Consider the following 18,111-nt stretch of genomic DNA (forward strand, 5'->3'; position numbering starts at 1 on the left):
ACTCTGTTTGGCTGGATGAAGAAAGCTTTCCTTGTTTTATTTGGCGCTCTCTGGGTTCTGGTTTAATCGAATTCAAAACGTTGAGCTCGAACGTTGCGTTACGTCGAATTGAAAATATTTCAGTGCGTTTGTGTGGTAGATACCTGGTATATTAGTCCTGGGCGAAGGTGCAAATAATTCTTCTCATTCAGAGGTCCTTTTAGATTGACTTCAACCTTTATTTTTTTTTTGATGTCGTCTCGTACCCGTCTTGGAATTCAAAACGTGCAAAGAATTTAACGGCAATTTGAACCTGATACATTTTCTTTTTTTGAAATTATTCTCAACTCAAGTATTTTTATAGAATTTAAGTAAATAAAAATAAAATTACTTTTTTTTTTAATCGAAAATTATCAGTGTTTGGAATCCTTAAAAAAATCACCTATACCAGGTGTGTTTGGTTGGAGAGAATAAAAGTCGTAAATTTATTATTTGTGAATAATTTATGTGGCAAAGTGCAAAAATGTCCTTTTAGCTAATATAAAAAAAAGGACATTCTGAAAAGTGCGAGGAGAGTGTGATTTTTTTTTGAGATTAGATCGAAACCATTTTCTTTGAGTGATTTAGTGAGTGTAGAGTATGATTATTATTTTATAAATAGAAACGAAAATCAGTCAGGCGATAAGACATATAGCAGACTGCTTAAAAGGGATTACTACATACTTTGATTGATAGAGGAACGGAAATTCTCAAAAGGATACTGTATCCAGTTGAAGAAGTGGTAAGTTATTTATTATTTTTAGCAAACTTTTTTTTATTTGTGTATATATATACAATTTTTTAAAGGACTTATTTTATGTAAATATGGAAAAGATTAATAACTGATATATCTTTGGTAGTGTTTTTGGGTTGATGATTCATGTAGATTGTCTTTACTCTAAAGTTTATAGGTATAGTTTTATCAAGATTAATGTTATGAGTTTGGAGATGCACGTAACTTGAGATAAGTAGAAATGATGAGATACCTAGCCTAGTAGGTATTATGAGACACGTCTGACAGCAGTTTATCTGCGTAAAAATATCATGATTCATTGTGTTTAAGGGACATGCAAAATTGAAAGGACCCTTTTCGTGTAGACAATATAAAAAAAGAGACTTAAATATTTACTTACCTATTTATTTCTGAAAAATAAATTTATCAGAGTCAAGAATTTATATATTATTTGTTATTATTACTTTTAAAAGTTTTGTGAATAAAAAGATGAGCTGGAGGAATTAAATCTTTCATCAAAGATAGTATTGTTGTTATAATTCAATCGAAGAATTATTTATCTCTAGTTAAACCTCTAGGTACTTTCGCAATTATTACCTCTTATCTGTGACCTACCTTATGAATGAATTCAGCAAAAAAAATTCAAATTTTTTGCTAAAACAACATGTCTGCCATTTTGTTTTATATAAGTGCAGGCTGAAACAAACTAAATTCATGCTAGCCCAGGTACCAGGCAAAATTAGGGTCCCTTTAATGCGCAAAAAATGCAATAGAATTTTTTAAATGCAAAAATTATTCTTACTTTTGCAGATACTTTGTGGCGAAATAAAAAAAAAACTTATATCAAAAATTCTAACTGATTTAATGCTGATTTTGTTGTACAATCGAAAAATTTTTAACGCACCTGTTTTTTGAGCTTTTGAATTTTCAGGTCAAAAATTATCGGACAAAATCTAAAATTCTTAACAAAATTAAGTTCAAAGGTTCTTGTGCCAAAAATCTTGTTGGCCAGTGTAATTTTTCATTAAAATAAATCACAAGTGTTTTTAAAAAATCAATGATTTTCAAAATGTTGAAGTTTTAGAACACGAACGAAAATGAAAAGTGAAAAATTTTTTTGTTTTCAAACTAACTACTATTTTACTATATTTTGGAAAAGAACCAATATATATACATATATTCAGAAAATTTGCATTGTCCTCCGTTATTGAAATATTATTTAAAGAAAATGCCAAAAAAACGTCATTTTGGCTGTTTTCGAGGTTATGTTTTATGTGGAGTCATTCATTATGAATAAATTTGAAACGGTGCCTATAGGAACTGGTTTTATTCTTTCAAATTTTTTTTGATCTTTCCGATGTCTTTTTTACTGCCCGAGATATTTAAAATTTAAGTAGCGGTCCTTGACTCAGAAACAGAATTGGCCAACCAAATTAAACTTTTTTTTGCCACACAAACCAAAATATACTTTTTTAGAGGTTTTTGGGTTGTTGAACTCGAATCTGCAATCAGAAAAATTTTATTAGCCTTCGTTCTTGAAATATTACCGTTATAAAATACAAAAAAATGTTTTTTTTTATAACGGTTATTTTTCAAGATCGGAGGCTAATAGAATTTTTTTTCATTGCGGATTCATATTCAGCAACTTAAATACCTTTAGAAAAGTATATTTTGGTTCTTGTGGCAAAAACTCTTAGAATAGTGACTTAAACTTTAAGTTAAGTTAAGTTTCCCTTTGGCTTATTAATTGAAACTTAAGATATCTCGAGCAATAAAAGAGATATCGGGAAAGTTTAAACCGTTTTTGAAAAAAGAATATCTGTTCTAATAATCATTACAAATTCGTTTATATTGAATTACCCCACATAAAAACATAACCTCGAAAACAGCCAAAACGACGTTTTTTTTAAATAATTTTATAACGGTAATATTTCAAAAATGGATGCCAATCAAAAGTATATCTTGGTTCTTGTAAAAAAAACTTCAATTTTATTGACCAGTGTTATGGGTGGATTATGCATACAAAATATGTAGTACCTAAAGGCCCGATTTAAAATGCGAAACCGAAAAATGCCAAAAATTACCACATTGGTCAATATGGATAAAGAAATAATTTATTTGACACAAATTACACTTTTCTTAACATAGATTACCATTTTGTTTTCTTTTATTTAACTTTTATTTCTTTTATTTAACGTTTAAATGAAACAAAATTGTTTAATGATAAAATTTACGCTTTGAAATTTAAATTATTTAAATGTATGTGTGCCTTTTAAAGATCAGAACAGTGATTTAGTGCCAGACAAACGAATAATCTCAGAATTATTCGGAACTACTCGAGATAGTTTGGGATGACCAAAAGAACACTCAAATAACTCCATATAAATTTTCGGTAAAATGATTCAAAAATAACATAATATAGCACTATACTTTTGTAAAAAAAAAATTTCGACGTTTAAAACATTTAAGAAGTTTTAATTAATTTATTTATAAATATCCTTTTTTGAATTTTTATTCATATACATATGTTAATATTTAAATAAAATAGAAAATATTTGCGTTAAGATTGTAATGCACAGAAAAGTTACGCATACACCACAGTGACTTTATTGTTTCCTCTAATCTAATTACTGACTGAATAATAAAATCATATGAAGTTTTTTGTTATAGAGTCTAAAATTTTACTGTGGGGCTTACACAGAGCTGCATAATTAGTTTTCTATTTCATGCCAACAAAAGCATACAAAATAGACTTGGATGATGTCATCTCTAATTTGTATAATTTTCAATTAAGAGTTCTTATTCGTTTTTTTTATACGTCTTAAGTTTAAATGTTTGGAAATATTTTTTTTTTTTTTTTGAAAATTTGAGGACTTTTGAACTTTTCAGTGCAATTTTTGTATTTGGAACATCCTCTTAACGTAGAGTGGACAAACGACAATTTTTGATATATGTAAAGAATTAAGGTGGACAAACGACAGCGGTTTAAATTTTGGGGATTTTGATTGGTTTTTAATCAAAATTTGTTTTTTTGAACTTCTTACTTTACCGCAAAGGTGCATGACCCTTCCTGTACAGTAATTTTCATAAACGATAATGAATAATTGATTTTTTAGATGACAATTATTATTATTATGATCTTTCTTATCAACGTAATACCATATTTGATTGTTATTTCAAGGTCAAGGAAAAAGCGAACAAAACAAATTGTATACCAATATTTTTCCCAAACCTGCATTATTTCATATTTTTTGGTATAAAACCATTAATTTATTGATAAAAGATGAATTTTACTAGAAATAGAAAGTTTTTTAAAAATATTTTGAAATATTTTAAATAGGTAAAAATGTTCCGCATACGCCATAGTGAACACATTATAGATTAAAGAACAATTTCTGTGGCAATCATTGAACAGCCTTTACAGTTGATCGTGAATGTATGTACAATACTCAAGGTCAAATAAAGGTTATTATTATGCGCACTATCCAATTACCCAAACTAAAATACTATACAATATTACATGTTACGTATTTTAAGGAAAGCAAAAAATTTGCTTTTATTTTGACTTAATTAAAAAATAAAAAGTAAACAGAATAAGCAAACACACTCCTAAATTGAAAAACATGAAGACTTCCTAACAGCTTAAGTTTTTTGTTCTTGTTCCTTGTCCTTGCAAATATATTAATATTTACGTAAAGTTACAGAAATATACCGTCTTATTGAGGTTTATATTATATAATTTTCTACTTGTCTACAAAATTTCATCTCCCTTCTTTAAACTTAAGCAATAACACGTCAAAATATTTGATATTACTGTCAAGATTGACGTCCTTTATAAAAAGGTGTTTACTTATTTCACCAGCGCACCGCAACACACGACCACAAAACGAAAACAGATTTATTTTGAATCTTATTAAATAAAAAAAAAATACTTTTGACTGGCTTATTTAACTGCAAAGATTTATACATAGGGACAAACACAAAATCATTATTTAAAAAGTTACGAAAGAAATCTCAAAAATAAAAAAAAATATATTTTGAAGAACTTTTTATTTTGTGCAAATTGAATGGTTCGTGGGTGTTCATGTTAAATTAGGCATTAAAATAATAAAATTAAAAATGCCTGAGGTATTTAAACAGATATCTGGTATTTATTCTGTACTTTTGTTTGTAAGAAGGTTCTACTTATCTATGCAAAGTTATGCCACAGGCTGTCTGAGTGAGAAAACGATTGAAAGAACTCCTTTTTTGTCTTTGATTATAATAAAAATATTCAAAGATATTCAATATCAAATATCAGGCAACGATGATAAATGATGTAAAACAAATTACATGTTAATGTTAAATGATTTCATTTTCCAAAAAAAAAAAAAAAAAGTTTTACTGTTGCTGATTCATCACCTGTAATGTGTAAATTTCAGTGAAATAAACAAACAAAATACTGAAGTTCGATAATTTAAGCAGGCTCATATGGTCCATTAACATATTTCTATATTCAACAATTAAAGTACCTACTCTTCATCAAGCAAATTTCAATAAACTCCCAAATGTAGTGGGCTAAAGCACTATCGTGTTGGTAGCATAAATGAACCAATTAAATGAGTGGGATGTCCTCCAGATGTTCTAGTAAATCAAAAAAAAAAAAAAACTTCAGGCAGTTTGTAGAATTCACCCTAGATGGCAATTTGATATAAGGATTTAAAAAATGCTAATTAAATTGTTTCCACTTATTCTGGCCACATATTAAATCAGATGGACTTCTTTCTGTTGAAATATTTATTGTCTTTTTTGTGTGAATTCATTGGTAGACATTTATAATGCAAAAGTGTCAGTCAGAATCTCTTGAAGTTGTATAAGGAGTGCAGCAATAATTTTTCATATGTAAAAATTTGTAGCCCCCCATACAATTTGCAAAAGTAAGCGACCTCTTGAAATATTCAGAAAAATAGAAAAAACAATTTCTTTTAAACGATTTCGAAAAAAATGTCTAAAAATTTTTAGTTACATAAAAAATTATATAGCATTATATAGAGTACTTCGTTTATAAGTTAGAATAATTGTATGAATAAGTGAAGGTACATAATACAGGGTGTCCCACAGTCACCGCCCCAAATGAAAACCATGGATTCCTGAGGTCATTTTAAGTCGAAAAACTTAAGAGGTAATTTTCTCGTTTTCGTCCCGTTTTCGAGTTATGACGGTTTTTATAATTTTTGCTCCCTTTTCCTTTAAATGGCTTTATCTTTGCCAAACTACGTCTGATTTGAAAGATTTTTTTTTACAACGAATCAAGAATTTATTACAGTTTAAGTTTGTTCCAAAACTTTTTTTTTCTGAGAATTTTTTTTTAAATTCACTCGGTTTGTTTATTTATTTAAATTACTTTCAGTAGTCTTTTTTATGAAAAAAAAAATCATTTTTTTAAGAAAATAAACTGGCCTTTAATAATAAGTGAACAAAATTAATACTCATTTACGTGTTTTTTTTTTGAATAAAATGATATGAAAGTGAAAACAAAAACAACTTAAAAAACTAGGAAAATTGGGTTTGATGCAAAATTGCGGTTGTTCTCAGAAAAAAAGTTTTGAAACAAACTTAAACTGTAATAAATTCTTGATTGGTTGTAAAAAAATCTTTCAAATCAGACGTAGTTTGGCACAGGTAAAGCTATTTAAAGGAAAAGGGAGCAAAAATTATAAAAACCGTCATAACTCGAAAACGGGACGAAAACGAGAAAATTACCTCTTAAGTTTTTCGACTTAAAATGACCTCAGGAATCCATGGTTTTCGTTTGGGGCGGTGACTGTGGGGCACCCTGTATTATGTACCTTCACAGAGAAAAATATGACCACCTTAAAACTAACAGATTGCCTTATTGTTTTACTGCCCATACGTTTTATAAGGAAATCCTATTCGTGTTTTATTGATACTCAGTATTTTACTGAGTAAACATTTTATTAAAAAAAAAAAACAACTATTGATTTATTAATAATTCCTATTGTTGAAGGTTCAAAAATGTATGAGTTTAGAAAAAAAATTCTCTGTAAACCATCAAATAAAAAACTTTTGTTTATCCTTAGCAATTATTTGTTGTTGTTTTCCGTGTAAAATTTTACTGAGCTACGGCTCTTATTAAAAGAAACGATTAATAAGGTTTTTCTATAAGGATTTCTTATTATTTTTAAAGAGAAAATCTTATTAAAATTTGAGTGAAAAGTTCTTTTTTTTTTTTTGCAATTTGGCACTAGAATAAAAATCGGGATCAATATTTTCATAGCATAGCACTAATGATTTGAAGTCTCCAGTTCGATTCCCGGCCTGGTTGACGTTTTTTTTTTCTTAGCAAAATCCTACAAGAGCAGATTTTTAATTAATAAGAAAAATCCGATTGTTTTAATAAAGTTTCCTTCTTGGATGTAAACCATAGAGAAATCTTATTGTTTTTACCGACTTCCAAAAAGAAGGAGGTATTCAATTCGTCTGTATTTGTATTTATTTATTTTTATTTTTTGGGTTTGTTACCTCATAACTTTAAAGTTTGAACTAATTGAACCAATTTTGGTAATTCTTTTTGTATTGGAAAGCTAGTGGCTTCAATGTGGTTCCATTTCAATTTCGTTCAGTTTTGGCCAAAGGAACTATTTGATCCATGGAAGTCGGTTTTGTTTTTTTTTTTGATAAAAATGATTATTGTTCTATTTTATGTGATCTCTTTTTCTCTGTGTTCCTATTTTTAAGCTTTAATTAAATTTTTTATTATAATATCTTTTATGAAGTTTTGAAAAGCTTTAGTATGCTAAACAGCTATTAACAAAAGAGCAAGTACGTTTGACCATATGCATTTTATTATTTGTTATTTTTTCACGTGAGCAGGTTTTTTTTAATAAAAATGTTAAAGTTTGAATTTGGTACTGAAACACCCTGTGGATTTTCTTGAACCAAGCTCCTTTCTCTTCTTGTCTAACAGAGAATTTATTTCACGTTTTTGCTTTCTTAATAGGGAATACAATTCAACGTTTTAGTAGTTGAAAAACAATAATTCTTCCCAAAAATTTTTACTCATGTATCGGATTGGACTATGAGTAAAAATCAATGTAAAACGCGTATCCCAACAAGTTTGAAGGTTTGAGATGAATAAATTTATTTACAAAACACTGTGAACAACGAATGGTTAATCTAAAACTTAATTTCCAAAATTTTAAACTTGAGCAAATCTTCCGTAGCATTTTTAAGTTAACTTTTTATGCGAGAGCTAACATGAGCTTATGTCAAAATCAAATTAACTTTGTCATTTTTTCGAAAACTTGAGGGGCTACCAAAATGAACAAATGTGTGCACAAATTTTTGTAGCAATTAACATATTTATTTTTAATAATTCATGTTAAAAAACACACAAAATAATTTTTTAATAGTTTTTTTTTAGTAAGCGGTCCTCTTAGATTATTCAATTTTTAAAATCGATTTATTTGAATCCTGCTTATTTGAGAGAAAAGTGTGTCAGCACAAAATGGTGATACATTTTTTCAAAACGAAAAAATTTTGTGAAATCAGTTTTGTAATTTGTATTTTTATAAATTATTATAACCCTTCGCTAAAAAAATCAAAATTGCTTTTTTTATATAATATTACTAAAAAAAAGCAATACTAAAAAAAAAGTTTCTTTCAAATAAAAAATATTTAAACTAAAACTTTGTTATGGTACCTATTCCTTTCGTGTTAATCAATATCAATAATGCAAATTTCGTATTTTGTTGTCATCACTCAAAATCAAATTTCTTTAATATTTTTATTCTTGTCAATATTAAATAAATTTATAATCAAAATTTAATATATACCATTCGTGTTCCCTGATGAACTTTATTTTGTTTTCGTTCAAGTTAATTTCTTCTAATTTACTAATTTTTCCTAGTAAAGACTTTTAAGTTAATTGAAAATTTAATACCTGCCAAATGTGTCAGAATACATTTCTTATACTCTAAAATAATGTATATTTTCATAAAAGTTTGAAATCCTATAAAATCTGTTTAAACAATTTCTTTTAAAAATACTTTTGACGGTACAATAGATTTATATACAGCAAATTCAATATTTCTTTTCCACTTGTTACTCTTTCTAAAGTTATATCTTTCAACCTTGAAAGAATACACAATGTGTTTTCTATGAAAATTTAGAACTTCCCCATTTTAATTCGTTTTTATTAAATTAAAACATCAGCTGTGTCTTCCGTTTCAAAGAACCAGGTTGGTGTTTCCTTTTTTTTTTCTTTTTTTTTTTTACTTAACCAAACAAGAAGCATTTTAATAAACATCATAAAGTCTCTATATAGTATCTCATAACTCACTATACATCCCGTGTTATAAAGCTTAAGAAAAAAAAAAAAAAATAATAAAAAAAAAGTAGGTACGCACTGACGGAAATATGCTTATTTTACGGTATTCCTGATGACTTTAACATCTTAAGAAATTACAAAAAAAAAAAAAAAAAAAAATATATAAAAGAAATTCTTAGAAGAGGTTATACGAGAAAGAAAATAAAACAAACTTAAGAAGAATAGAAATTGTGGGAGGTAGAAAACTTTTCCCACATTCTGGAAGAAAAGAAAGAAAAAAAAAACTTTTCCTTTTAACGTATAACGTGGCACCCCAACGCTAAACCTATACTTTACTTTGTTTCTTTTCATTTTGATGTAGGTACGATAACGACGATATAGAACGCCCCCCCCCCCCCCCCCCGCATGTTAACAGTCAAAACTCTTTTATATGAAGGGGAACAAATGAAAAAGTTAACAGAGATTTAAAATTATGTATATGTTTGGGAACTTGCATTAAGTTCGACATGGGCTTAAATAAGAAAAACTAACTAAGAGTTTTCAGCTGGAAATTCAAAAGCTTTTTTCATTTCATAATTCTTAGTAACCGTCGATGTGGAACTTATAGTAAAATAGTAGTATTAGAAGTGGTCATGGTCACAGTGTTATTACTGGTAACATTAGTAATAGTTGTTGTAAGCAATGTCCTCATTTTTTTTTAAGAACAAGAATTACCATTACCATGTCTTCCAGATGATTGAGTTTGAAGTTGGGTTATTAAAAATCAAGCTTTTTCATAGAATCCGACGTATAGTATTTCATAGAATCCGACGTATAGTATTTAGAAAAACAAATTGAGTACTAAATAAATGGTCAAAATAGCGTCTTTTGACAGATACTTACATATGTCTTTTTTCTTCATTGAGAATTTACTCACGTATGGTTTTTAGATTTTTTGGGAATAATGTCATTAAGACTGCTTTCTCCGACTGATATATCGAAAAAAATCGGTGAAGAAAAAATGTTTTTTACACTAATGTAATTTTCAATTGTTAATTTTTATTTCATATGCATTAAAGAAACACTACTTGAAAAAAAAGTAATTTTATAAGCAAAAGAACTTTTTCAGACAAAAAAGATAATTTTCTCTTTTTAACGTTTAATTAATAAATTTCATAAATGAAAATACCTAACTATAATTACTCTATAGTATTAAATTAATAGTAACTCGGATCAATCCCAAGTCACTCCGAGTACACTATCCTTCAGTTGGCTTTAAGATATTATTTCATCTAGATTCACGAATTCTTGAATAATTGATCCATCCATTTTTTTACATTTTAACAGAGAAGCCGCCAATATTGTATTCCCCATACCATTATAGGGCCCCTGAAAAATTAAATGTCTTGGGCTCCAGATAATGCAAATAGATTTTGAAAATATTATTAACCTTAATTTAATTTCAAAACTGCACTGCAAAATTAGTAAAAAAGAGATAACCAAATTTAATCTTGGCCGGGGCCGGGCCGTGGCAGCTCAACGTACGCCTCTGTTGATAGTCAAGCCGCCCAAAAATCACTAGCTTAAGTTTTCACAAACTTCATAACTGCCCACGGCTCTGCTGTCAATCATCTCTTATGCCATTTATTTTATATTTTATATATGTTATATAAAAATTTGAAAATCGTTAATTTTGTTTTGTTTTTACATAAAAATTTTCAAAAATTTTTCTGAACAAAATTTGGTATGCCATTCAAAAGGTCATATCAATCGACAAAAATAAAATTCACTAGTGCGTTAAAAAAAAAACTGATTTTTGGAAAAAAAATTTTGAACTTTTTTAAAAATCCAAAAATTATTTTTTTTTAATGTTATGATAAATGTTAAACATAAGAAATACTAAAGTCTGTCTGTACAAAAAGAAAAAATTCACTGAGATCACTAAGCGACACCTTAGGCGAAAATGGTTCTATAGCTTGTACCTACCGCTAATAATGGTACAAACATTTTTTTGTGGAAAAAAAAAAACGCTTTGGTCATATGGCAAGTACCGTTAGTTTTGGTCCTACAAAAAAATTCAATTTCCCCTCTTGGGAATCATCAAAACTCTGAACTACCAAGTTTGAAGCAAATGGCTAAAGTAGTGGTTTAGGTTGTAGGTCGAGATAGATACAGACAGACAGAATTTCGAGACCCACATTTTTTTGACATTTTCCATCATCGTAATGTCATACCTCATTGTTATCTCGAGTTCGATTTTTACGAATCCATAACATGCCCTATAGTACCTAAATAGCAAGAAAAACAAATCAAACGATTTTTGCAAAAGTAACATGAACAAAGAAAAAAAAGGAACCTTTGCACAACTTTTCTGTTAACGTTCAGTTCTTTCACGCAGAACTAACATTTGGGAAAGTTCTTCTTCAACAATCCTAGCGAACTAACTAACATAAATACTTTAAAAACCAAATTCTTGAATTGTTAATTATAATTGTTTAAATTTTTGTATAGTGACTATTGCTACCAGAACAATTTAGAATAAATAAATAAACTACGCAAAATCCTGGACGTGACACAAAAACTCTACATTACCACAAAACACCTTTTCATCGATTTGTCTTTCAATTGATAAATTGAACAATTTTATGGTCACTGTGGTGTATGAGTAACCTTTTTTTAAAGAAAATCCTATGAAGGTTACAAAGATTGTTTGTAATTGTTGTTTTATTATATTAGATTATTATTATTAAAAAACGAAGTTATTTCTTCTCTTAAATATCGAATTTGAGTTGTTTCTTTTTTTTTTTTTTGCTAAAAGTCAAAATCAAAATGTCTTTATATGATGTTAATTCTCAGAAATCAAATAATTGATTTAGAGAGATTTGACTGTTGTCAAATTACACCAACATAAAGTCTAAGTACTACATTATTGTTAGACTTTGAGGTTACAAGGTTGAAATAATTATTATCGCTACCGTTTTAGGCATAAGAAGAGCGGGTCTTTAATTTTCATTTAAAATATAAAAGAAAGGTGAGTCGTTTTTAAACTTGACATCCTCACGGAAATTATCTTAAACCATTCCTTACAAGAGTTCTTTTCATAATTATTTTAAAACCTACCTTCATAATTATGTGGGCACCTACATAATTTCCAAGATCTTGAAATAAAAATTTAAAAAAAAATTTTAAAATGTTTATTAAATATTTATAGTAAAGAAAAGTCCTTGATTCTTATACTTTTTGAGTGTTTCAATTAAATCTAAACAAATAGAATGGAAGAGATAAATAATACGAAAAAAATAAATCAAATTGAAATGACACTTTGTTTTCATAAGAGGCTTTGTCACATTTCTATTCGAATACTCTTGAATGATTTTCAGGATAAACACTGAAGACACATTTCATCAGAAACAAAATTAAAATAAATAAATAAATAAAATGTTTGATTATAATTTACAATTCTTGTAGTAGGAGGATTTTTTTATCATGTAAATTTACGTACGTCATGAATGTGATTCTTATTTATAATCCTACGAATGATGTTGATGGAATTTTTTACTGTGGGTGTAAATATACAATTTATCGTACAATAACCCGAATAAGCTGGTGAATAGAAGGGACGAATCTGACCTTTGTTATTACTAATTCTATGGCACAGAGGAAGAGGGAGTGTATCTTGAGCTTGAAATAAAAAAAATGTTTTCGTCATTTTTAAAAAAAAAAATAATATTTTTTTCTTGTAAAATTATTTTGAGAAAATTAAGTGCTTGACTTATTTGATTTAAGGACCTCATTTTTCGAATAATTCTGCGAGATTTTCCAATAAGAGATATTATTTTTATTTTCCATTCAAATCCATGTTCTGCTTATTTGAATTTGGTTTTTCTCAAACATTTTCACTTTTTTTTCGGAAAATTCATCGGAAAATGGGGCACTTAATTCAAATTAGTTGATCTTTTTACTGAAATAGGTTTTTTTTTTTTGAGAAATTCTCGAAACATTTTTTTTTCGCTACCCAAACATTCGAATTTCTGTACCTGGGTTGAAATCGTAAATTTTTTTTCCAAGCCAATTTTCAACAGTTTTTCATAAAAAGTAGGTAGCTCGTTTGGTTTGGAAATAAATATTATTTCAGAATATATTTTTAAAACAGCATGTTTACAAAAATAAAAATTATCATAAAAAAATGAAAAACAAATAATTTTACTTAAAGTCTGATGAACTAAACTTATCTGGATCATATTCGAAAGCGACTATTTTTTCTCCAAGAATTTTCAAATTTGGCTCCTTGCCTCAACTACACTGTCTGTCATATACAAATTTTAGAAACGTTTAATTTTCTCGAATACCTACGACTTTTAAGAATTTGATTAAAAAATTCAAGTGTCAGCTTTAGACAAATCATTATTAACGATACTAGCATACAATCGTTTGTTTATTTTCTGAATTAATTTTTTTTTATATTTTTATTTTTATATAAATAATTAAAAAAAATTGATTAAAAAAAAATAAATTTATTTTGAAAAATATTTGCACTCGGGAAATAGTTGTTGTTTGTAAAATCGGTTAACGGATGATAATAATTTTACGTGATAACTTTATAACTAATAATTTTTAAGCTCAATACAAATATTATAAAAAAAAAAACTAAAATTAATTAAACTAAAAACTAGCATTTCTCATTATTTTAAAAACTATAAATATATATAATTTCTTGAAATCACACATTCTTCTTGAAAAAAGCTAAAAAATAATTTTTTTCCTTACACATCATACTGTCAATATTTTTACATAACAACCTGTAATAAATTTTATATCATCTTATTTATTAATTGCTTTATTATTATTTATTATTTTAGCTTTAAATATTTACTTCAATCATGTTTGCACGACATCTAGAAAAAAGCTAGAATTTTCTTAATGCAATAATTGTTCATAAAAAAATTAAAAAAAAAAACAATTTTTTTTCTTCCATCTCGATTTGGTCCATTTTTTATTTGACATCTTATAATAAATTTCATATCATTGAAAAGCTTATCATTTTACCTTTAAAAATTTGCTTCAACCACATCTGTACGACACCTACAAAAAATGTTGAACATTTTTAAAGACAATCATGTCACTGAGATTATCGTACTTCCCTCACTGGTGGCTGGTGTCGGCAAACGATCTCCCAAAGATGTTTTTTTCTCAAATTTCCAACGCAGCACATTGTACTCTCCTAATCATAAGACTAGATAATTTTAACTTTACTTTCTTCCTCAATAATGGTAAATTTGAATGCCAAATCCACGAGCGGAAAGACTCGTAATCATGTTATTAACTCAAACTAGTTTCGTAACATTCAGAATTTTGCCTACAGGAAGTATTTACTTCAATCAATCAATTTTTCCATTAAACCTTTTGGCTATAAGTTGAACAATATTTTTCTTTTCATCCATTACTTCCTCTAAATTAATCATGAAATAAAATCAATTTCATTAGTTTATTTCGCACTTGCATCTCAACGAATCATTAATTAATTTTTTTTTTCTAAAAAATTACAATTAATTATACTCCCATCACTTTGGCAACCATCTGTTTCTAAAGATTCCTCTTGTCGATCTTTACTCTCTAACAACCTCAGGTAATTCAATTTCTCACGAGGTGTCAATTTATTCAAATCGATATACTCTGACTTTCACCTTTTCGCCGCCCACCCAATACAAAAAAAAAAAATATATATAAAAAATGTATAATTTTTCCAAGTTCATTCAGAGTTTTTGCCGAGCGAAAGTAAATTTATGTATAACCACTTTGCAGATTCGATACACATTTACAGTGGGATGGGGTGGTTTTAATGTTGGATAATTTTAAGAGACATATGACAATTTTTTTGTAACATCTGTTTGCATAAAAAATGTAGGAAAAAAGTGCCAATGCAAATAAAAAAATAAGAAAATTGCAATTTTATTCCAACTTTTTAACTCATTTTCTCCCACTGTTTATCATGAAAAATAGAACAAAATTCGAAATTAATGGATTTTGGATTGATGCCAAAAAATAAAGAACACCATGTTGTGCGTGGTGCACACTATACGACTGACTAAGAGTGGCAGTGGCACTTTGTTTAGTTGTGTTTACTCAGCAAGGGAGATGATCCACACAATAATGGGTTTTTGAAACCCCTACTGGCGGCAGCAGTTGGGTTACAAAAACACATATATTCAATTCAGAGTGTGCCAGTTTTCATTCTCACTTTTCATTATTGTTCCAAGAAAACAACAAAAACTAATGTAACAAAGTCAAGGTTACATTCTTTAAAAATAAGAAGAAAAAAAAAAAAAAAAAAAAAAAAAAAAATCACGCACAATAGAAAAAAACTTGGAAATTTGAATTTTGTGTGAATAAACTGTTGATTTTCTGGAAGTTTTCCAAAAATCAATTTTCAGTAATCATCACACAATTTGAAATATTATGTTCGTACCTACTTGTACACAGACACTCGTTTGTTTGGCATCATCATGAGTTTGGATCAACTTTTTGCTTGCTTGGTGAGAAAATAATGCAAACTATTTATTTTTGTTTGGCATTTTTTTTTTTTTTTTTTTTTTGAATTTGTTGATGGTCTCTGAGTGACGAGAACGAGAACGAAGAGGGAAAATACTTCGTGTTTAAATTTTATGAAAACAGAGATAAAATTTTATACAAATCACAACAAATATAAGAGTGTTTATAATTGTATACAACGACTTATATACATTTTATATTTTGATCAAAGAAATAATTTTAGAAGAAACAAAACGAGAACTTTTTAATTGCCTTTTAATTGAGTGAATATTTTGTGATGCGATTGTTAATATTTTGATGTAAAAACGTGGTTATTTTTGTTTTTTTTTTTTTTTGATAGCAAAACATTTATGAATATTCAAAGTACTTATTTGCATATTGCGAATTGATATAGTTGATTGCCTCAATTAGGGTTATTTTATTCGAGGATGAAGAATTTTGATAGAAGAATAATTGAGTCTTAAATCGCACGATTATGAACTTTTGGGGAATTATTTAGTATTTGGCAAAGATGTTTTCTGACAATTATGAACCATAAATATATTAATAGATGTTTGCATTGTATTTATATAATCGATTGTTGAAATAATTAGGATAGGAAAAGTGATTTGAAGATTTATTTTAAATTTGAAATGAATGAAAAAAGCTTTAACGAAATTAAACACAATTGAAATTTATAACTTTAATGCCTTGACGAAAGAAGTTATTAAAATAAATTTAAATGGATTTTAACTTCGTAAACTTGAAAAATATGAATTTCTGCTAACAAGATATATACCTATTAACCGTTTAGAAGATATTCTAACCAAAATCTTAATACCCACTGATTTCAATAGTTTTCTTATAACCAGCAGGCATTGCAATTTGGATACGAATATCTTCTAAACGGTTAAAGCAACTTTTTTGTAGAACGTTTAAGCCCCTACAAAAATACAACTTGTTAATTTGATAAACTTCAGTGAATTAGAAAATTTTAAAAAGTAAAAAAATGTTTTTATAATTTTTTTTTACTTTGACCTCGAATACCTTTCAAATGGTTAGATTAATGTAAAAAAGAGTTAATAAGACAATTTTTGTGGAGCAATCTTTTTTCTACAAAAATATGGGGTTGGGGTCAAAATTCTGCCTTGGTCAAAATTCTGCTTTCAAAATTCTGCTTAACAAAATTCTGCTTTCAAAATTTTGCTTTTCAAAATTCTATTTTTCAAAATTCTGTTTTTCAAAATTCTGTTTTTCAAAATTCTGTTTTTCAAAATTCTGTTTTTCATAATTCTGTTTTTCAAAATTCTGCAAAAAATTAAAAAAGAGTTTAGAAAATGTTAAAAAGCGCCCGCTTTTTAACATTTTCCAAACTCTTTTTTAATTTTTTGCAAAATTCTGTAAAATCATCTTCTTGAAAAATGATCTACTTATTTGATTACTTACTTACCTACATAATTTGTCATTCTTTGAATGCATATAATTTTTTGTTTTTTAATATTAAACATTTTCGAAAAAAATTCAAAATTTTTTAATTTATCAATTAAAGATGAATATTCAAAAATTTGAATAAGAAAAGGAATATTTTGTATCAAAAAACATCGGTGATCGGTTCCAATAAGTTTTAGATTTTATTTGAAAGAAAGTCAGTCTATGCATTTTAAAAAATATTTGCGACACTTAAACAAAAAAATTTAGGAAAGTACCAACGTTGGATTACATTAATGAGGTGTATTTTTTTCGGTCAGCGCATAAATGCTATAAAAAAAAAAACAGAATTGCCAGAATTTTTTTGTTCAAGTATAATGCTAGCAGAATTTTGAAAAGCAGAATTTTAAAAAGCAGAATAGAAAAAAAGCAGAATTTTGAAAAACAGAATTTTCGTTGAAAAAGCAGAATTTTGAAAAGCAGCATTTTGAAGCCAGAATTTTGACCCGATCCCAAAAATATGTCTCGCCCGTTTGATTATTATAAATTTTCACTTTGTTACAAAACTAAGAACAAAAAACGAATTTTTAAAGGTTTTCTCAATTTTTCGAACTCAAATATTTCTTAAACGATTAGATAAACCAAAAAAGTGTACAAGGCTATTTTTGTACAGCGGTCAATTTCCTACAAGAATATGTAAAGAAATTTGTTAGAAAGTCGATTTATAAGAAATTGATTTTTTTTAGTAGAAGATTGATATAAAAATGGAAAATTGCAAAGCGGAGGACTATCCCGAGCTCATATTTGGTGAGTATATTGTAGAAGTATCTAGCAATCGGTTTTTTGGAATATTAAATAAAAAAAAAGAATTTCGATTTTTTTTTGACCCACCCTATTGGACATGTACATTAGGGTGGGTCAAACAAAATCGAAATTTTTTTTTTTTTTATTTTGTACTCTGAAAAATCGATTGCTAGACACCCCTGGAATATACACACCAAATATGAGCTCTTTATATTAATTAAATAATCCGCTTCGCAATTTTCCATTTTTACACCAAGCTTCTACTAAAAAAAAAACACTTTTTTATTAATTG

The 18,111-nt window shown here is 27.5% G+C and overlaps 1 protein-coding gene across 5 annotated transcripts in view; it reads left to right on the forward strand.

The window, feature by feature from the left end:
* Positions 1–437: 437 nt before the first annotated feature.
* LOC129907418 (potassium voltage-gated channel subfamily H member 8) overlaps positions 438–18,111 on the forward strand; it is a 153,474-nt gene continuing 135,800 nt past the window's right edge. For all 5 annotated transcript variants that reach the window (XM_055983619.1, XM_055983620.1, XM_055983621.1 and 2 more), the window contains exon 1: positions 438–760. The gene's annotated coding sequence lies outside the window, so the exon portion shown is untranslated. The remainder of the gene's footprint in view (positions 761–18,111) is intronic.

The sequence above is a fragment of the Episyrphus balteatus genome, chromosome 1 (genome assembly GCF_945859705.1).
Source record: "Episyrphus balteatus chromosome 1, idEpiBalt1.1, whole genome shotgun sequence".
NCBI lineage: Eukaryota > Metazoa > Arthropoda > Insecta > Diptera > Syrphidae > Episyrphus > Episyrphus balteatus.